Genomic DNA, 22398 nt, shown 5'->3' with positions numbered 1-22398 from the left:
TTATTACAGATCCAAACTAGTATCAATCCCACTTCATTTCGTCCTATTGTGTTGACTTCTTGTCTATGTAAGGTCATGGAACGAATGGTTAACAATAGGCTTCTTTTTGTTTTAGAGTCGAAGAATTTGTTAAATGATCAACAATGTGGCTTCCGTAAATACAGAAGTTCACTAGATCATTTAATGAATTTGGAGCATTGTATTGCAGAGGCATTTGCCAATAAAGAATTCATGATAGGGGTGTTCTTGGACATCCATAAAGCCTATGACATGACATGGCGACACGGTATACTAATGAAGCTCTATGCTTATGGTTTAAGAGGAAATTTGCCTGTTTTTATTTCAAATTTCTTAAGGGACAGAACTTTCTCTGTCAAATTGCCCCGTAACGTAACATCGGATATATTTATCCAGGAAAACGGGGTGCCGCAGGGAAGTGTGCTTAGTCCTACTTTATTTAGTATTATGATCAATGATATTCTGTCATCAGCTCCCATCCCGAGGAATCTTAAATACTCACTCTACGCTGACGATTGTGCAATATGGCACTCTTCCCGTAATGCACAATTTTCGGCTGGGCGGATTCAAGCAGCCCTTGACTCCGTCCACCAATGGGCCTTGCAGTGGGGATTTAAGTTTTCCGTACGAAAGTGTGCCGCTACAGTTTTCACTAATCGTAACGTACCTAATTTGTGCTTAACTTTGGATAATCAGGCGGTACCTTTTCAAAATTCTGTAAAATTTTTAGGAATACATTTTGATCGTAGAATGAATTTTAAACTTCACGTTAATACTTTGCTTGCTCGTTGTGATAAACCGTTAAATGTCCTCAAGTACCTAGCGGGTACTACCTGGGGTGCCGACAGAAAATCTTTATTAATGGTGTATAAGTCCCTTATTCGATCGAAGCTAGACTATGGCGCACAGGTGTATGGCTCGGCATCTGATGCCACGCTGAAAGGATTGGATGTGTTACAGAATAAATGCTTGCGAATGTGTCTTGGAGCTGTACGGTGTACCCGTGTGGCTCGTATGGAAGTGGAGGCGAATGTGCCTCCCCTCCGTATTCGCCGTGACCACCTGGCATTTTCCTATGGTGTAAGGACATTTAGGAAATGTAATATCGGCAATGTGGCCTGTACCCCCCTGCATCAATACCACCACCTTCTGCGGGGGGTGCGTCGGCCACTTGCCGCTCGCCTCCACTTACTGACTCAGGAGCTTGGTGTCGACCCCAGTGACTGTGACAAGTTGGTGCTAAAAAATATAGCGCCTTGGGAGCCACCCGGCTTTACAGTCGATGTCACATGGCTCCCAGCACCAAAGGCCAAGGCGCCGGAGGCGGAGGTCCACCACTTGTTTCGTAAGATCATTGTTCGTCACTTGGGGTCCCATCAATTGTACACCGACGGCTCCAAGTCGAGTGAATGTGTGGGTGCAAGTGTGTGGTCGACTGAATGTGCCCTCAGGTATCGGTTGCCGACTCATACATCTGTGTTTACTTCAGAACTTTTTGCTATTGACAAAGCCATAGACTATGCTCTCAATTCTAGGCATGACTCATTTGTCATATTTTCAGATTCAAAATCAGCCCTTCAGGCAATTGCATCTTGTACTACGGACTCTCACGAGATCCAGGGCCGCATCGTTAATAAGTTGCATTCATGCAACAAGTCATTCACGCTGATCTGGGTGCCTGGTCATTGTCGTATCTACGGCAATGAGCAGGCTGACTTACTGCAAAGTCGGCTGTAGAGCTCGAGGAGACTTGGGACGTTCCTCGTGATCTACGGTCGAGTCTCTCTCTCGGAAAGAAATCAATAAATCTTCTGTGGCAAGGTCAGTGGACCAGACTCAATATTCCAACTTGTAAGCCGTACCTGGGCGACTGGGACACTGCCAACCGTCCCAGTCGCTTAGAAGAAAAAGTGTTGGCACGATTACGGCTGAATGCCACCATTTTAACCCACATAAAACCATATATGGAAAGACGCTTCCCACCGCACTGTGACATCTGTAATGCGGTGTTATCTATTAGTCATATCATCCTGCGCTGTCGGCGATTTATTCGTGAACGTGCTTCACTTATAAATTACTGCGGCGCAGTAGACGTCCCTTTTCACCCTTTCCACCATCCTGGGTGATGGGGACATTGTTATGACTGATAAATTGATGGCTTTCTTGAGAGAGACCGGACTGATCAGAGTGATGTGACTTTTTTACTGCATGGTTATGGTTTTTATGAACAGTAAATATGTATATATTGTAATATTAATCAGGGTTGACAGTTGACATATTTTAAATAGTTCCTCCTCTCACCGATCTATTTCTAATATAGATGTCCCCTACATTAAGCCAAGTTCCTCGCCTGACAGTCACCAGATGATGAGTGCAAGTGTGCAATATAGGAAGGTATTGGGCACTTGCAGTCGATGGTGGTCTGCTGGGCGAGGTTCTTCACTTTTTGTACAAATTATGTAAATACATTATATTATCTTGCTTAAGTTATTCTAATTAGGGACGACAGCTGACGTATATGGAAATGTTCCTGACTCGTCTGGTTCCCTTTCATATATTGATGTCCCCTATATTAGGTTGTGCCTCGACTGACAGTCACCAGGTGATGAGTGCAGGTATGTAATGTAGAAAGGCATTACATATCTGTAGTCGATGGCGTTCTGTTAGTCGAGGTATTTTTACCATTAGTGTAGGTCTAGCTATTTGTCTTTGTAGGATTTAGTATAGGTTAGCGATTTGTCTGTTAGGTGATTAGTTTTAGGGTCTTTAGATTAGTTTGTCTTTATATTATAAGGTATAAAAAAATAAAAAACCAAGAAAAAATTAAAAAAATAAAAATGCAAAAAAAAATAAAAATAAATAAGATTCAAATTATTATATATATATGTACGTTTGCATGAAAGTGTGTCTGTATGTATGCATGGAAGTGTGTGTGTGTGTGTGTGTGGGTGTATGTGTATGTATGTATATATATATGTTTGTACTGTATATATATGTATATATGTTTAAATGTATATACATATATATATATATACTGTATATACAGGGCCTTAATAACCAGGGGCTTCGGCCCCAATGGTTGATAGGCCGGAAAAAAAAAAAAAAAAAAAAAAAAAAAAAAAAAAAAAAAAAAACTAGTATCAAAAATGACTGACATAAAACCCAACATTAATAAAAAAAAAAACTCACTAGGCCTAAGAATTAACCTTATGCTACACAGTACAAGAAAAAATACAACAGTTATACTCAAATTACACACAGCTGCTAGATGTTTGGAGATTTCTTGAGCACTCACAATAATAATATCTGTACAGGGGAGGACAGAGATGTGAACAAAATGAGGAGCAGATCTAAGTGGCAATGATGCAGAGACTGAGCTCATTATAAAGGGGCCAGCAGAGCTTGATACAACTTGTAAGAAGGACGCGCAAATGAAGCCATGGGGACAAAGAGTTGACAATCCCGCTCTGAATAACAGAGAGAACGACTTACTCTACTATAACGGTAGAACACGCTCGTGATCAAACATGCAGCAACTGTGCGTTAAAATTACACAAAGGATGATGAAATCATAGGATATGTAACAATAGCCTAAGGCTTTAATTCGTTGGCCTGGTAAGGTTTTTGTGATTCATGTAAAGTTTTTAATGTCAGCCAGTATTAGTAATATTTTGTATCTGTAATAATATTATATCTTACTTTAACTGAGCATTATTCAGTTCTCTCATTTATCAGGGCTGACATAGATAAATTTGTTCTTGCTAAATTCGTGTTAATAGGGGCTATTGCACTTAACCATATGTATTTAACCTGTTTTTGCCATTATATTATCCTTATCAGTCCAGAATGTTTAGTTGTTAGTTTGAGCATTAAACTTTAACTTGTAATTTTACCTAAGTCATTTGTTCTGAACCTGGAACGTTGCGGGACAGTAGTGATTTTAGTATTCTCACTTGATGTGTTCATTATCTCTCTCTGTTCCGTAACATAAATTTGGCGACCTCTTGTCAGGATATTCAGGATATTATCTTAAGGATATGGCTTGATATTTTGTGACTGTGATTTATTCATGATGTCTACTATTACTACTCTTGATGAAGCCAAAGATTTTTGTCAGATGTACCAACAGTGTGTGATGTAGAAAACAGAACAAAGAATGAACTTAAGCTTGTTGCTCAACAATTGGGAATTGCTGTTCGCTCTGATCATTCTAAAGATCAAATTGTTGATATGATTAATAAAAGCTTGTTTAATGAAACTCCTCCAGATGAGCAAACGCAGATTGAAATAGTTAAGTTACAGATAGCCCTGAAGGAGGCTCGTGCTAAGGAGGCTGAGTTTCAGGCTCGTGCTAAGGAGGCTCAGTTTCAGGCACGTGCTAAGGAGGCTGAGTCTCAGGCTCGTATTCAGGAGGGACAGGCAAAGGCACAGGCTCAGGCACAAATTGAAGTTGCTAGGATTCAGGCAGACCATGAGTATCGCATGAAACTAGGTGGAACTGGATCATCTAGCTCTGATGATTTTGATGTGGCTAAAAACGTTAAACTTTTCCCTCCTTTTAATGAATCTGATTTAACAAAGTATTTTCAGTTGTTTGAGAGGGTAGCTACAGGTTTTAATTGGCCCAAAAAGTATTGGCCAGTACTCCTTCAGACTGTTCTCACCGGTAAAGCTCAAGTAACTTATGCATCTTTGCCTCAGGATCAATCTGATAATTATGATGAAGTTAAGAGCTTGATTCTTCAGGCCTATGAACTTGTTCCTGAAGCATATAGAGTAAAATTTGGGACAACTTATAAGAAAGATGAGCAATCCCATGTTAAGTATGCAAAAATCAAAGAAGATCTGTTAGAGCAGTGGTTAAATTCTAAGAATGTAAATTCTGATTTTGTTAAATTTAAGCAGATGATTTTGCTGGAGGACTTCAAAAGGTGTATTAATAAAGATGTAAGTCTGTATCATGATGAGAGAAGAATAGATAATTTGTCTGATGCTGCAGTTTTAGCTGATGAATATGTTCTCACTCACAAGAGATATTCTAAAGAAAAAGGGAAAGCTGAGAGTAAGTACGTTGCCTCTACTCAGAGTACAGGTAACAGGAAAGAGAATAAAGAAGATGTTTCTCAGGAAGTAAATACTAGCTCCACCTCTAGATTTCAGAAAAGTAAATGTACTTATTGTAGTAAGCTTGGTCATACTACAGAGAAATGTTTCAGGAGACAGTGTGATGTGAACAAAAAGGAGTCCTTAAATATTCAGTCAATTGGTCTAGTGTCCACCCTTGAGAGTTCCCAGAATTCTTTAACCGAGTTGACTGAACCTGCTTTGAGGGGTAAATTAAATTCTCATGATGGAGCTCCTCTTTTGAACAGTAACGTGGGTGACACTCTCAAGAGTTCATGTGCTAATTTCCTGTCTGATGGTTTTGTCAGTCCTCTGGACAGTAATGACAGGAAATCAGTTAAAATATATCGTGATACAGATGCCTGCCAATCCCTTATGCTGACCAGTATTCTAGGTTCTAATGTTAATTCCTCTGATGAAACTGTAATCTTACAAGGTGTAGGGAATAATTACTTCTCTGTCCCTCTGTGCAGAGTGAATTTAGAGTCTGGTTTTGTTAATGGTTCCGTTATGGTTGGGTTGGTTGAGACACTCCCAATGTCAGGTGTAACTTTCTTACTTGGAAATGATATTGGTGGAAGTCAAGTGTGTCCAGCTCCTCAGTTGTCTAGTGAGCCAGTGGCTGCGACCCAGGATTGTGATGTCCCTGATGAGTTCTCTGCATGTGCTGTCACTAGGGCTAAGTCTAAAATTACTGGTGACTTAGAGGATAATGAAGATGATCATGTTATCCTAGCTGACACTTTTTTTGTTAATTTGGACCACTCACCAGATGAGGCAGTACCCCGTAGTGTTGATAATTTGTCTCGTCAAGAGTTGGTTGAGTTGCAGGTTGCTGACCCTGAGTTGAAAGGTCTAGCTAACTCTGCTTGCAGTGAGGAAGAGTCAGCTGGTGCTTCTACTTGTTATTATATAAAGTCAGGAGTACTTATGAGAAAGTGGAGACCCCCAACAGCATTAGCCGACTGTGAATGGGAGGTTGTACATCAAGTTGTCATCCCTCGTGTTTGTAGGAAGGATATCATTAGAGTTGCTCATGATTCCAGTTTGGCAGGACACCTTGGAGTGAGGAAGACTGTGGCACGCATTTTGAAACACTTCTACTGGCCAGGTATCTTCAGAGATGTTTCCTGGTATTGTAAGTCTTGTCACACCTGTCAAGTTGTGGGGAAGTGTAATCAGACCGAAAAAGTTGCACCTCTAGTTCCCATTCCTCCTTTTGAGGCGCCATTCACCCGTGTGTTGGTGGATATTGTGGGCCCTCTTCCTAAGACTTCTTCAGGATTTTCTTATGTGTTGACCCTGATTGATATGGCTACTCGTTATCCTGAAGCCATTCCACTTAGAAATATCTCAGCAAAGAACGTGGTTAAGGAAATGCTAGGGTTCTTTACCAAGTTTGGTCTGCCCAAGGATGTACAGTCAGACCGGGGAAGTAATTTCATGTAAAATGTTTTCAAGCAGTCTCTGAACGAGTTGGGCATCATTCAGATCACGTCTTCAGCTTACCATCCCCAGACCCAAGGAGCCTTGGAGAGATATCATCAAACACTCAAATCGATGCTCAGGAAATATTGTTTGGAACATCAGAAAGACTGGGATAAAGGTCTTCCATTCGTTGTATTTGCCGCAAGAGAATCTCCAAATGAATCACTGGGCTTGTCACCCTTTGAACTACTGTTTGACCATGAAGTAAGAGGACCCCTTAAGCTTCTCAAGGAATGCTGGCTGTCGGAGGAAGATGACGTCAACCTGCTGGAGTATGTGATGAAGTTCAAAGAACGGCTGTCCACTGCTTTACAGCTGGCGAGAGAGAAATTAGGAGCTGCTCAGAAGAAGATGAAGACTTGGTATGATAAGAAGTCCAGGTTACGCCACTGTCAGCCAGGAGATCAGGTTTTGATTCTGCTACCGGTGCATGGGCAACCTCTTCAAGCCAAGTTTATTGGTCCTTATTTCGTGGAGAAGAAACTCAGTGATGTCAACTATGTCATCGCCACACCAGATCGTAGAAAGAACAAGCAACTTTGTCACATCAACATGCTAAAGTTATATCACAGGCGGGACGAAAATAACCTAGTCTGCACTGTGGCTGTTCCACCCGAGTCTGCAAGTGAAGTTCTCGCATGCAGTATGAGCCTAAGTGATAGTTTGGGGAAGAATCCTGATATCATGAATGATCTCCAGACTAAGCTTTCTCATCTAGCTCTCGAGGAAAGGCAGGAGTTTTCGGCATTACTGCAGGAGTACCCGCAAGTGTTCCGTGACACTCCAGGAAGAACGACTGTGTTGATGCATGATGTCAATGTTGGAGACGCAAAGCCAATTAAACTGCCTCCTTACCGTGTGAACCCAGTGAAAGTTCCTCTCATCCAGAAGGAGCTTGGCTACCTGTTGGACCACAAGATGATTGAGCCCTGTCAGAGTGAGTGGAGTTTTCCTGTCACTCTAGTCCCTAAGCCAGGTGGGTCACAGCGGCTTTGCATCGACTACAGACGTGTTAATCAGATAACCAAAACAGACACTTACCCTATCCCTCGTGTGGAAGATTGCATAGACAAGATCGGAAAGGCTAGGTACATAAGTAAGTTTGATTTGTTAAAGGGATACTGACAAGTACGTATGACTGAACGTGCTAGGGAGATCTCATGTTTTGTAACACTAGGAAAGACTTTTGCATGTTTTTTAATGCCATATGGTATGAAGAATGCACCAGCTACTTTTGAGAAGCTCATGAATGTTGTAACAGAGGGTTTGGCTGGGTGTGTTGTTTATATTGATGATGTATTAATCTTCAGTGACAACTGGAAAGATCACCTATGCCATGTCAGTAAATTTCTTGAGCATTTGGTTCAGGCTAATCTTGTAGCTAATTTATCAAAGTGTGAGTTTGGTCAAGCTAAAGTTCAGTACCTTGGGTACGTAATTGGTGATGGACACGTTGCACCACCAGGAGCTAAGGTTCAGTTTATAAGTGATCTTCCCAGACCTAAAAGTAGGAATGAGCTACAAAGATTTTTGGGAATGGTAGATTATTACAGGAGATTTGTTCTTAACTTTTAAATTCTTGTATCACCACTTACAGACCTACTGAAAAAGGGAGTTAAATTTGTCTGGACCGATAACTGTGAATCCTCTTTCAGTAAACTTAAAGCTATCCTATTAAGTCAGCCAGTGCTCGCTACTCCAAATTTTGCTAAGCCTTTTAAGATGGCTGTTGACGCAAGTGATACAGGAGCTGGGGCTGTTTTGCTGCAAGAGGATGATCAGGGTATTGAACACCCTGTATCTTATTACAGTAAGAAGTTCACTCCACCTTAAAAGAACTACTCAACTATTGAGAAAGAGCTTTTGGCCTTGATTTTGGGTTTACAGCATTTTTCATTTTATTTGTGTTCTGGTTTTGACCCCATAGTCATTTATACCGATCATAACCCACTGAAATTCCTTAGTAAGTTTAAAGATAAAAATCAGAGATTGACAAGATGGAGTCTACTTCTTCAGGAGTATTCAATAGACATACAATATGTCAAGAGGACAGAAAATGTTATTGCAGATTACTTATCTAGACTTTAGACAGATTGTTTTAGAGTAATAAGAAATTTCCTTTGTAAATTTCTTTTTCTTTGTGGGGAGGTGTTACATAGCCTATGATTTCATCATCCTTTGTATAATTCTAACTTACAGTATGCTGCATGTTTGATCACGATTCGCCTCGTGGCTTCAGTAGTGACCAGGCTCACTCCCCCTTGTCCCCTTATAGTAGAGTAAGTCGTTCTTTCTGTTGTTCAGAGCAGGAGTGTCAACTCTTCGTCCTCTGTGCCCTCATTTGCGCGTCCTTCTTGCAAGTTGAATCAAGCTCTACCGGCCCCTATGTAATGAGCTCAGTCTCTGCATTAATTGCCACTTAGATCTACTCCTGATTTTGTTCACATCTCTGTCGTCCCCTGTATACTGTATTATTATTTTTGTGAGTGCTCAGGAAGTCTCCAACCATCTAGCTGTTGTATAATTTGAGTATTAGTGTTATTACCATTTTTCTTGTACTGTATAGCCTAAGGCTTTAATTCGTTGGCCTGGTAAGGTTTTTGTGATTCATGTAAAGTTTTTAATGTCAGCCAGTGTTAGTAATATTTTGTGTCTGTAATAATATTAGATCTAACTTTAACTGAGCATTATTCTGTTTTCTCATTTATCAGGGCTTAGATAAATTTGTTCATGCTAAATTCGTGTTAATAGAGGCTATTGCAGTTAATCATATATATTTAACCTGTTTTTGCCATTACATTATCCTTATGAGTCCTGAATGTTTAGTTGTTAGTTTGAGCATTAAACTTTAACTTGTAATTTTACCTAAGTCTTTTGTTTTGAACCTGGAACGTTGCGGGACAGTAGTGATTTTAGTATTCTCACTTGAAGTGTTCAGTATCTCTCTCTGTTCCGTAACTATATAAATAAATAAATAAATTATATATATATATATATATATATATATATATATATATATATATATATATATATATATATATATATATATATATATATCATCTCATCAGCCGCTTGACTGTCCACTGCAGGACCGGCCTATCCCAACCAAAGTTGAGACAATACAGCCAATGTATCTCTACCAAGTGGCTTAGGCTGTCTGGGAGAGATTGTATGTAGGGTGAGAAGTGCTTGTAAGTGTATTGTGGTGTTGGAGTGGCTTTGGATGTGTGTGTAGTCTGTGAACCAAGTGTAATCGGCTCGTGCAAGCCGACTGGGTGCAAGGGTACTATATAGTAAGCGACGCTGGTTCAACCACAGCACCCCTGATGTCCGCCAATGCTGTACGTGGCCAGAAGAACTCTCCCAAAGTTTATTACCCAGGCGGGGCGCGAACCCTCGTTCTTCAGTGTACGAACACGCACACTTTGCCACTGTACGACAAAGCTCCGTTTTATCTATCTATCTATCTATCTATCTATATATATATATATATATATATATATATATATATATATATATATATATATACAGCCAATGTATCTCTACCCAGTGGCTTAGGCTGTCTGGTAGAGACTGTATGTAGGGTGAGAAGTGCTTGTAAGCGTAATTGTAGTGTTGTAGTAGCTTTGGATGTGTGTGTAGTCTGTGAACCAAGTGTAATCGGCCGCCTTAAGCCGACTAGGTGCAAACATACTAGTATGCGACACTGATTCAACCACAGCACCCCTTATGTCCGCCAAAGTAGCAAGTGGCTCGGTGAACGATTCCCAAAGTTTTTACAACTCTGGCGGGAGGTGAACCCTCGTCCACCAGCGTGCGAAACGCACACTTTACCACTGTACCACAGAGGCTTCATATATATATATATATATATATATATATATATATATATATATATATATATATATATATATATACCGTACATCATGTGTGTGTGTGTGTGTGTGTGTGTGTGTGTGTGTGTGTGTGTGTGTGTGTTTAAATATATCACCTCTCTGGTTTTAAAAGTAATTCCAAATATGAATAGAATACTCGAGTGGCATATCCTGTTCACTTTAACTTGGCCTAAACTTGCCATCTCTCCACCTAGCTTCCTGAGTTAGTGCAATAATTAACTTTAGGAGATCGTAGCAGTCACGAAAAGTCTGGTGCTAAGGAGGTACAGCCGTTAAAAGTCTTTTTTTTTTCTTTTTTACCACTGAACTGAGTGAAATAAGCTATAAAAGGACGAGACTCAGGGCCAAGTTAAAGTGAACGAACTATAGCTTTGGGGAGCCATAAGCATTGTTGACTTCCTCTGAGCTGGATATTATGGTGCCGTTAAAGAAAATAAAAATAAAGGCGGTATGTATTAAACGGTTGAGAGAGAGAGAGAGAGAGAGAGAGAGAGAGAGAGAGAGAGAGAGAGAGAGAGAGAGAAAGAGAGAGAGAGAGAGAGAGAGAGGAAGCGAGAGAGGTTCATTATAATTCAAGGAACTGTAAAACTTTTTTTGTCCACACCCGTTCATCGGTGAGGATGGTTGCGTTTTTCATGGCTACCGTCCGTGTGTGTGTGTGTATGTGTGTGTGTGTGTGTGTGTGTGTGTGTGTGTGTGTGTGTGTGTGTGTGTGTGTGTGTGTCACCCAGGATATGTTTCAGTGTTTGTATGGTATTGCAGTCATGTTTCCTTGTATGTATGTGTGTATGAATGATTATGTATGTTTTTGGGTGTGTCTGTCTGTCATCCAGTCTGTCTGTCTCCGAGTCTGTCTGTGTGTGTGTATACCGTATATGTTGGTGTAAATGTATGTAAGTTTGTTGAAAGAGGATTCACAGTTATCGGTCCAGACAAATTGAACTCCCTTTTTCAGTAGGTCTGTAAGTGGTGATACAAGAATAGAAAAGTTAAGAACAAATCTCCTGTAATAACCTACCATTCCCAAAAATCTTTATAGCTCTTTCCTACTTTTAGGTCTGGGAAGATCACTTATAACCTGAACTTTAGCTCCTGGTGGTGCAACATGTCCATCACCAATTACATACCCAAGGTACTGAACTTTAGCTTGACCAAACTCACACTTTGATAAATTAGCTACAAGATTAGCCTGAACCAAATGCTCAAGAAATTTACTGACATGGCATAGGTGATCTTTCCAGTTGTCACTGAAGATTAATACATCATCAATATAAACAACACACCCTGCCAAACCCTCTGTTACAACATTCATGAGCTTCTGAAATGTGGCTGGTGCATTCTTCATACCATATGGCATTACTGAACATGCAAAAGTCTTTCCTAGTGTTACAAAACATGAGATCTCCCTAGCACGTTCAGTCATAGGTACTTGCCAGTATCCCTTTAACAAATCAAACTTACTTATGTACCTAGCCTTTCCGATCTTGTCTATGCAATCTTCCACACGAGGGAGAGGGTAAGTGTCTGTTTTGGTTATCTGATTAACACGTCTGTAGTCAATGCAAAGCCGCTGTGACCCACCTGGCTTAGGGACTAGAGTGACAGGAGAACTCCACTCGCTCTGATAGGGCTCAATCATCTTGTGGTCCAACAGGTAGCCAAGCTCCTTCTGGATGAGAGGAACTTTCACTGGGTTCACATGGTAAGGAGGCAATTTAATTGGCTTTGCGTCTCCAACATCGACATCATGCATCAACACAGTGGTTCTTCCTGGAGTGGCACGGAACACTTGCGGGTACTCCTGCAGTAATGCCGAAAACTCCTGCCTTTCCTCGGGAGGTAGATGAGAAAGCTTAGTCTGGAGATCATTCATGATATCAGGATTCTTCCCCAAACTATCACTCAGGCTCATACTGCATGGGAGAGCTTCACTTGCAGACTCGGGTGGAACAGCTACAGTGCAGAGTGGATTATTTTCGTCCCGCCTGTGATATAACTTTAGCATGTTGATGTGACATAGTTGCTTGCTCTTTCTACGATCTGGTGTGGCGATGACATAGTTGACATCACTGAGTTTCTTCTCCACGAAATAAGGGCCACTAAACTTGGCTTGAAGAGGTTGCCCATGAACTGGTAGCAGAATCAAAACCTGATCTCCTGGCTGAAAGTGGCGTAACCTGGACTTCTTATCATACCAAGTCTTCATCTTCTCCTGAGCAGCTCCTAAATTCTCTCTCGCCAGCTGTAAAGCAGTGGACAGCCTTTCTTTGAACTTCATCACATACTCCAGCAGGTTGACGTCATCTTCCTCCGACAGCCAGCATTCCTTGAGTAACTTAAGGGGTCCTCTTACTTCATGGCCAAACAGTAGTTCAAAAGGTGAGAAGCCCAGTGATTCATTTGGAGATTCTCTTGCGGCAAACACAACGAATGGAAGACCTTTATCCCAGTCTTTCTGATGTTCGAAACAGTATTTCTTGAGCATCGATTTGAGTGTTTGATGATATCTCTCCAACGCTCCTTGGGTCTGGGGATGGTAAGCTGAAGAGGTGATCTGGGTGATGCCCAACTCTTTCAGAGACTGCTTGAAAACATTTGACATGAAATTACTTCCTCGGTCTGACTGTACCTCCTTGGGCAGACCAAACTTTGTGAAGAACCCTAGCATTTCCTTAACCACGTTCTTTGCTGAGATACTTCTAAGTGGAATGGCTTCAGGAAAACGAGTAGCCATATCAATCAGGGTCAACACATAAGAAAATCCTGAAGAAGTCTTAGGAAGAGGGCCCACAATATCCACAAACACACGGGTGAAAGGCGCCTCAAAAGGAGGAATGGGAACTAGAGGTGCAACCTTTTCGGTCTGATTACAATTCCCCACAACTTGACAGGTGTGACAAGACTTACAATACCAGGAAACATCCCTGAAGATACCTGGCCAGTAGAAGTGTTTCAAAATGCGTGCCACAGTCTTCCTCACTCCAAGGTGTCCTGCCAAACTGGTATCATGAGCCACTCGAATGATATCCTGCCTACAAACACGAGGGATGACAACTTGATGTACAACCTCCCATTCACAGTCGGCTGATGCTGTTGGGGGTCTCCACTTCCTCATAAGTACTCCTTACTTTACATAATAACAAGTAGAAGCACCGGCTGACTCTTCTTCACTGTAAGCAGAGTTAGCTAGACCTTTCAACTCAGGGTCAGCAACCTGCAACTCAACCAACTCTTGACGAGACAAATTATCAACACTACGGGGTACTGCCTCATCTGGTGAGTGGTACAAATTAGCAAGAAAAGTGTCAGCTAGGATAACATCATCATCATCATTATCCTCTAAATCACCAGTAACTTTAGACTCAGCCCTAGTGACAGCACATGCAGGGAACACATCAGGGACATCACAATCCTGGGTCGCAGCCACTGGCTCACTAGACAACTGAGGAGCTGGACACACTTGACTTCCACCAATATCATTTCCAAGTAAGAAAGTTACACCTGACATTGGGAGTGTCTCAACCAACCCAACCATAACGGAACCATTAACAAAACCAGACTCTAAATTCACTCTGCACAGAGGGACAGAGAAGTAATTATTCCCTACACCTTGTAAGATTACAGTTTCATCAGAGGAATTAACATTAGAGCCTAGAACACTGGTCAGCATAAGGGATTGGCAAGCACCTGTATCACGATATATTTTAACTGATTTCCTGTCATTACTGTCCAGAGGACTGACAAAACCATCAGACAGGAAATTAGCACATGAACTCTTGAGAGTGTCACCCATGTTACTGCTCAAAAGAGGAGCTCCATCCTGAGAATTTAAGTTACCCCTCAAAGCAGGTTCAGTTAACTCAGTTAAAGAATTCTGGGAACTCTCAAGAGTGGACACTAGACCAATTGACTGAATATTTAAAGACTCCTTTTTGTTCACATCACGCTGTCTCCTGAAACATCTCTCCGTAGTATGACCAAGCTTACTACAATAAGTACATTTACGTTTCTGAAATCTAGAGGTGAAGCTGGTATTTACTTCCTGAGAAAAATCATCCTTATTCTCTTTCTTGTTACCTGTACTCTGAGTAGAGGCAACGCACTTACTCTCAGCTTTCCTTTTTCCTCCAGAGTATCTCTTGTGAGTGAGAACATATTCATCAGCTAAAACTGCAGCATCAGACAAATTATCTATTCTTCTCTCATCAAGACATGGGCTTACATCCTTACTAATACACCTTTTGAAGTCCTCCAGCAAAATCATCTGCTTAAATTTACGAAAATCAGAATCCACATTCCTAGAATTCAACCACTGCTCTAACAGATCTTCTTTGATTCTTGCATACTCAACATGGGATTGCTTATCTTGCTTGTAAGTTGTCCTAAATTTTACTCTATAGGCTTCAGGAACAAGCTCATAGGCCTTAAGAATCAAGCTCTTAACTACATCATAATTATCAGATTGATCCTGAGTCAAAGATGCATAAGTTACTTGAGCTTTACCGGTGAGAACAGTTTGAAGGAGTACTGGCCAATACTTTTTAGGCCAATTAAAACCTGTAGCTACCCTCTTAAACAACTGAAAATACTTTGTTAAATCAGATTCATTAAAAGGAGGGACAAGTTTAACATTTTTAGCCACTTCAAAATCATCAGAGCTAGATGATCCAGTTCCACCTTGTTTCATGCGATACTCATGGTCTGCCTGAATCCTAGCAATTTCAACTTGTGCCTGAGCCTCCTTAGAACGGGCCTGAAATTCCGCGTCCTTAGCCTGAGACTTAGCCTCCTTAGCACGTGCTTGAAATTCAGCCTCCTTAACACGAGACTCCGCCTCCTTAGACTGAGCCTCCTGCAGGGCTAGCTGTAACTTAGCTAATTCAATCTGCGTTTGCTCATTTGGAGGAGTTACATTAAACAAGCTTTCATTAATCATGTCAACAATTTGATCTTTAGAATGATGAGAGCGAACAGCAATTCCCAATTGTTGAGCAACAAGCTAAAGTTCATTCTTTGTTCTGTTTTCTACATCACACACTGTTTGCACATTTGACAAAAAATCTTTGGCTTCATCAAGTGTAGTAATAGTAGACATCATGAATAAGTAACAGTCACAAAATATCAAGCAATATCCTTATGATAATATCCTGAATATCCTGATAAGAGGTCGCCAAATTTATGTTACGGAACAGAGAAAGATAACGTACACTTTAAGTGAGAATACTAAGAGTCACTACTGTCCCGTAAAGTTCCAGGTTCAAAACAAAAGAGTTAGGTAAAATTACAAGTTAAAGTTTAATGCTCAAACTAACAACAAAACATTCAGGACTCATAAGGATAATGTAATGGCAAAAAACAGGTTAAATATATGGTTAACTGCAATAGCCTCTATTAACACAAAATTAGCAAGGGTAAATTTACCTAAGTCAGCCCTGATAAAACGAAAAATACACCGGGTAATGCTCAGTTAATGCAAGATAAATTATTACAGATCCAAACTAGTATCAAAAATGACTGACATAAAACCCAACATTAATAAAAAAAAAAACTCACTAGGCCTAAGAATTAACCTTATGCTACACAGTACAAGAAAAAATACAACAGTTATACTCAAATTACACACAGCTGCTAGATGTTTGGAGATTTCTTGAGCACTCACAATAATAATATCTGTACAGGGGAGGACAGAGATGTGAACAAAATGAGGAGCAGATCTAAGTGGCAATGATGCAGAGACTGAGCTCATTATAAAGGGGCCAGCAGAGCTTGATACAACTTGTAAGAAGGACGCGCAAATGAAGCCATGGGGACAAAGAGTTGACAATCCCGCTCTGAATAACAGAGAGAACGACTTACTCTACTATAACGGTAGAACACGCTCGTGATCAAACATGCAGCAACTGTGCGTTAAAATTACACAAAGGATGATGAAATCATAGGATATGTAACAATAGCCTAAGGCTTTAATTCGTTGGCCTGGTAAGGTTTTTGTGATTCATGTAAAGTTTTTAATGTCAGCCAGTATTAGTAATATTTTGTATCTGTAATAATATTATATCTTACTTTAACTGAGCATTATTCAGTTCTCTCATTTATCAGGGCTGACATAGATAAATTTGTTCTTGCTAAATTCGTGTTAATAGGGGCTATTGCACTTAACCATATGTATTTAACCTGTTTTTGCCATTATATTATCCTTATCAGTCCAGAATGTTTAGTTGTTAGTTTGAGCATTAAACTTTAACTTGTAATTTTACCTAAGTCATTTGTTCTGAACCTGGAACGTTGCGGGACAGTAGTGATTTTAGTATTCTCACTTGATGTGTTCATTATCTCTCTCTGTTCCGTAACATAAATTTGGCGACCTCTTGTCAGGATATTCAGGATATTATCTTAAGGATATGGCTTGATATTTTGTGACTGTGATTTATTCATGATGTCTACTATTACTACTCTTGATGAAGCCAAAGATTTTTTGTCAGATGTACCAACAGTGTGTGATGTAGAAAACAGAACAAAGAATGAACTTAAGCTTGTTGCTCAACAATTGGGAATTGCTGTTCGCTCTGATCATTCTAAAGATCAAATTGTTGATATGATTAATAAAAGCTTGTTTAATGAAACTCCTCCAGATGAGCAAACGCAGATTGAAATAGTTAAGTTACAGATAGCCCTGAAGGAGGCTCGTGCTAAGGAGGCTGAGTTTCAGGCTCGTGCTAAGGAGGCTCAGTTTCAGGCACGTGCTAAGGAGGCTGAGTCTCAGGCTCGTATTCAGGAGGGACAGGCAAAGGCACAGGCTCAGGCACAAATTGAAGTTGCTAGGATTCAGGCAGACCATGAGTATCGCATGAAACTAGGTGGAACTGGATCATCTAGCTCTGATGATTTTGATGTGGCTAAAAATGTTAAACTTTTCCCTCCTTTTAATGAATCTGATTTAACAAAGTATTTTCAGTTGTTTGAGAGGGTAGCTACAGGTTTTAATTGGCCCAAAAAGTATTGGCCAGTACTCCTTCAGACTGTTCTCACCGGTAAAGCTCAAGTAACTTATGCATCTTTGCCTCAGGATCAATCTGATAATTATGATGAAGTTAAGAGCTTGATTCTTCAGGCCTATGAACTTGTTCCTGAAGCATATAGAGTAAAATTTGGGACAACTTATAAGAAAGATGAGCAATCCCATGTTAAGTATGCAAAAATCAAAGAAGATCTGTTAGAGCAGTGGTTAAATTCTAAGAATGTAAATTCTGATTTTGTTAAATTTAAGCAGATGATTTTGCTGGAGGACTTCAAAAGGTGTATTAATAAAGATGTAAGTCTGTATCATGATGAGAGAAGAATAGATAATTTGTCTGATGCTGCAGTTTTAGCTGATGAATATGTTCTCACTCACAAGAGATATTCTAAAGAAAAAGGGAAAGCTGAGAGTAAGTACGTTGCCTCTACTCAGAGTACAGGTAACAGGAAAGAGAATAAAGAAGATGTTTCTCAGGAAGTAAATACCAGCTCCACCTCTAGATTTCAGAAAAGTAAATGTACTTATTGTAGTAAGCTTGGTCATACTACAGAGAAATGTTTCAGGAGACAGTGTGATGTGAACAAAAAGGAGTCCTTAAATATTCAGTCAATTGGTCTAGTGTCCACCCTTGAGAGTTCCCAGAATTCTTTAACCGAGTTGACTGAACCTGCTTTGAGGGGTAAATTAAATTCTCATGATGGAGCTCCTCTTTTGAACAGTAACGTGGGTGACACTCTCAAGAGTTCATGTGCTAATTTCCTGTCTGATGGTTTTGTCAGTCCTCTGGACAGTAATGACAGGAAATCAGTTAAAATATATCGTGATACAGATGCCTGCCAATCCCTTATGCTGACCAGTATTCTAGGCTCTAATGTTAATTCCTCTGATGAAACTGTAATCTTACAAGGTGTAGGGAATAATTACTTCTCTGTCCCTCTGTGCAGAGTGAATTTAGAGTCTGGTTTTGTTAATGGTTCCGTTATGGTTGGGTTGGTTGAGACACTCCCAATGTCAGGTGTAACTTTCTTACTTGGAAATGATATTGGTGGAAGTCAAGTGTGTCCAGCTCCTCAGTTGTCTAGTGAGCCAGTGGCTGCGACCCAGGATTGTGATGTCCCTGATGAGTTCTCTGCATGTGCTGTCACTAGGGCTAAGTCTAAAATTACTGGTGACTTAGAGGATAATGAAGATGATCATGTTATCCTAGCTGACACTTTTTTTGTTAATTTGGACCACTCACCAGATGAGGCAGTACCCCGTAGTGTTGATAATTTGTCTCGTCAAGAGTTGGTTGAGTTGCAGGTTGCTGACCCTGAGTTGAAAGGTCTAGCTAACTCTGCTTGCAGTGAGGAAGAGTCAGCTGGTGCTTCTACTTGTTATTATATAAAGTCAGGAGTACTTATGAGAAAGTGGAGACCCCCAACAGCATTAGCCGACTGTGAATGGGAGGTTGTACATCAAGTTGTCATCCCTCGTGTTTGTAGGAAGGATATCATTAGAGTTGCTCATGATTCCAGTTTGGCAGGACACCTTGGAGTGAGGAAGACTGTGGCACGCATTTTGAAACACTTCTACTGGCCAGGTATCTTCAAAGATGTTTCCTGGTATTGTAAGTCTTGTCACACCTGTCAAGTTGTGGGGAAGTGTAATCAGACCGAAAAAGTTGCACCTCTAGTTCCCATTCCTCCTTTTGAGGCGCCATTCACCCGTGTGTTGGTGGATATTGTGGGCCCTCTTCCTAAGACTTCTTCAGGATTTTCTTATGTGTTGACCCTGATTGATATGGCTACTCGTTATCCTGAAGCCATTCCACTTAGAAATATCTCAGCAAAGAACGTGGTTAAGGAAATGCTAGGGTTCTTTACCAAGTTTGGTCTGCCCAAGGATGTACAGTCAGACCGAGGAAGTAATTTCATGTAAAATGTTTTCAAGCAGTCTCTGAACGAGTTGGGCATCATTCAGATCACGTCTTCAGCTTACCATCCCCAGACCCAAGGAGCCTTGGAGAGATATCATCAAACACTCAAATCGATGCTCAGGAAATATTGTTTGGAACATCAGAAAGACTGGGATAAAGGTCTTCCATTCGTTGTATTTGCCGCAAGAGAATCTCCAAATGAATCACTGGGCTTGTCACCCTTTGAACTACTGTTTGACCATGAAGTATGAGGACCCCTTAAGCTTCTCAAGGAATGCTGGCTGTCGGAGGAAGATGACGTCAACCTGCTGCAGTATGTGATGAAGTTCAAAGAACGGCTGTCCACTGCTTTACAGCTGGCGAGAGAGAAATTAGGAGCTGCTCAGGAGAAGATGAAGACTTGGTATGATAAGAAGTCCAGGTTACGCCACTGTCAGCCAGGAGATCAGGTTTTGATTCTGCTACCGGTGCATGGGCAACCTCTTCAAGCCAAGTTTATTGGTCCTTATTTCGTGGAGAAGAAACTCAGTGATGTCAACTATGTCATCGCCACACCAGATCGTAGAAAGAACAAGCAACTTTGTCACATCAACATGCTAAAGTTATATCACAGGCGGGACGAAAATAACCTAGTCTGCACTGTAGCTGTTCCACCCGAGTCTGCAAGTGAAGTTCTCGCATGCAGTATGAGCCTAAGTGATAGTTTGGGGAAGAATCCTGATATCATGAATGATCTCCAGACTAAGCTTTCTCATCTAGCTCTCGAGGAAAGGCAGGAGTTTTCGGCATTACTGCAGGAGTACCCGCAAGTGTTCCGTGACACTCCAGGAAGAACGACTGTGTTGATGCATGATGTCAATGTTGGAGACGCAAAGCCAATTAAACTGCCTCCTTACCGTGTGAACCCAGTGAAAGTTCCTCTCATCCAGAAGGAGCTTGGCTACCTGTTGGACCACAAGATGATTGAGCCCTGTCAGAGTGAGTGGAGTTCTCCTGTCACTCTAGTCCCTAAGCCAGGTGGGTCACAGCGGCTTTGCATCGACTACAGACGTGTTAATCAGATAACCAAAACAGACACTTACCCTATCCCTCGTGTGGAAGATTGCATAGACAAGATCGGAAAGGCTAGGTACATAAGTAAGTTTGATTTGTTAAAGGGATACTGACAAGTACGTATGACTGAACGTGCTAGGGAGATCTCATGTTTTGTAACACTAGGAAAGACTTTTGCATGTTTTGTAATGCCATATGGTATGAAGAATGCACCAGCTACTTTTGAGAAGCTCATGAATGTTGTAACAGAGGGTTTGGCTGGGTGTGTTGTTTATATTGATGATGTATTAATCTTCAGTGACAACTGGAAAGATCACCTATGCCATGTCAGTAAATTTCTTGAGCATTTGGTTCAGGCTAATCTTGTAGCTAATTTATCAAAGTGTGAGTTTGGTCAAGCTAAAGTTCAGTACCTTGGGTACGTAATTGGTGATGGACACGTTGCACCACCAGGAGCTAAGGTTCAGTTTATAAGTGATCTTCCCAGACCTAAAAGTAGGAATAAGCTACAAAGATTTTTGGGAATGGTAGATTATTACAGGAGATTTGTTCTTAACTTTTAAATTCTTGTATCACCACTTACAGACCTACTGAAAAAGGGAGTTAAATTTGTCTGGACCGATAACTGTGAATCCTCTTTCAGTAAACTTAAAGCTATCCTATTAAGTCAGCCAGTGCTCGCTACTCCAAATTTTGCTAAGCCTTTTAAGATGGCTGTTGACGCAAGTGATACAGGAGCTGGGGCTGTTTTGCTGCAAGAGGATGATCAGGGTATTGAACACCCTGTATCTTATTACAGTAAGAAGTTCACTCCACCTTAAAAGAACTACTCAACTATTGAGAAAGAGCTTTTGGCCTTGATTTTGGGTTTACAGCATTTTTCATTTTATTTGTGTTCTGGTTTTGACCCCATAGTCATTTATACCGATCATAACCCACTGAAATTCCTTAGTAAGTTTAAAGATAAAAATCAGAGATTGACAAGATGGAGTCTACTTCTTCAGGAGTATTCAATAGACATACAATATGTCAAGAGGACAGAAAATGTTATTGCAGATTACTTATTTAGACTTTAGACAGATTGTTTTAGAGTAATAAGAAATTTCCTTTGTAAATTTCTTTTTCTTTGTGGGGAGGTGTTACATAGCCTATGATTTCATCATCCTTTGTATAATTCTAACTTACAGTATGCTGCATGTTTGATCACGATTCGCCTCGTGGCTTCAGTAGTGACCAGGCTCACTCCCCCTTGTCCCCTTATAGTAGAGTAAGTCGTTCTTTCTGTTGTTCAGAGCAGGAGTGTCAACTCTTCGTCCTCTGTGCCCTCATTTGCGCGTCCTTCTTGCAAGTTGAATCAAGCTCTACCGGCCCCTATGTAATGAGCTCAGTCTCTGCATTAATTGCCACTTAGATCTACTCCTGATTTTGTTCACATCTCTGTCGTCCCCTGTATACTGTATTATTATTTTTGTGAGTGCTCAGGAAGTCTCCAACCATCTAGCTGTTGTATAATTTGAGTATTAGTGTTATTACCATTTTTCTTGTACTGTATAGCCTAAGGCTTTAATTCGTTGGCCTGGTAAGGTTTTTGTGATTCATGTAAAGTTTTTAATGTCAGCCAGTATTAGTAATATTTTGTGTCTGTAATAATATTAGATCTAACTTTAACTGAGCATTATTCTGTTTTCTCATTTATCAGGGCTTAGATAAATTTGTTCATGCTAAATTCGTGTTAATAGAGGCTATTGCAGTTAATCATATATATTTAACCTGTTTTTGCCATTACATTATCCTTATGAGTCCTGAATGTTTAGTTGTTAGTTTGAGCATTAAACTTTAACTTGTAATCTTACCTAAGTCTTTTGTTTTGAACCTGGAACGTT

The sequence above is a fragment of the Coenobita brevimanus genome, chromosome 7 (assembly GCF_032717465.1).
Source record: "Coenobita brevimanus isolate Jiangsu-jjx chromosome 7, ASM3271746v2, whole genome shotgun sequence".
Classification (NCBI taxonomy): domain Eukaryota; kingdom Metazoa; phylum Arthropoda; class Malacostraca; order Decapoda; family Coenobitidae; genus Coenobita; species Coenobita brevimanus.
Note: the sequence above shows the minus strand (reverse complement) of the source record.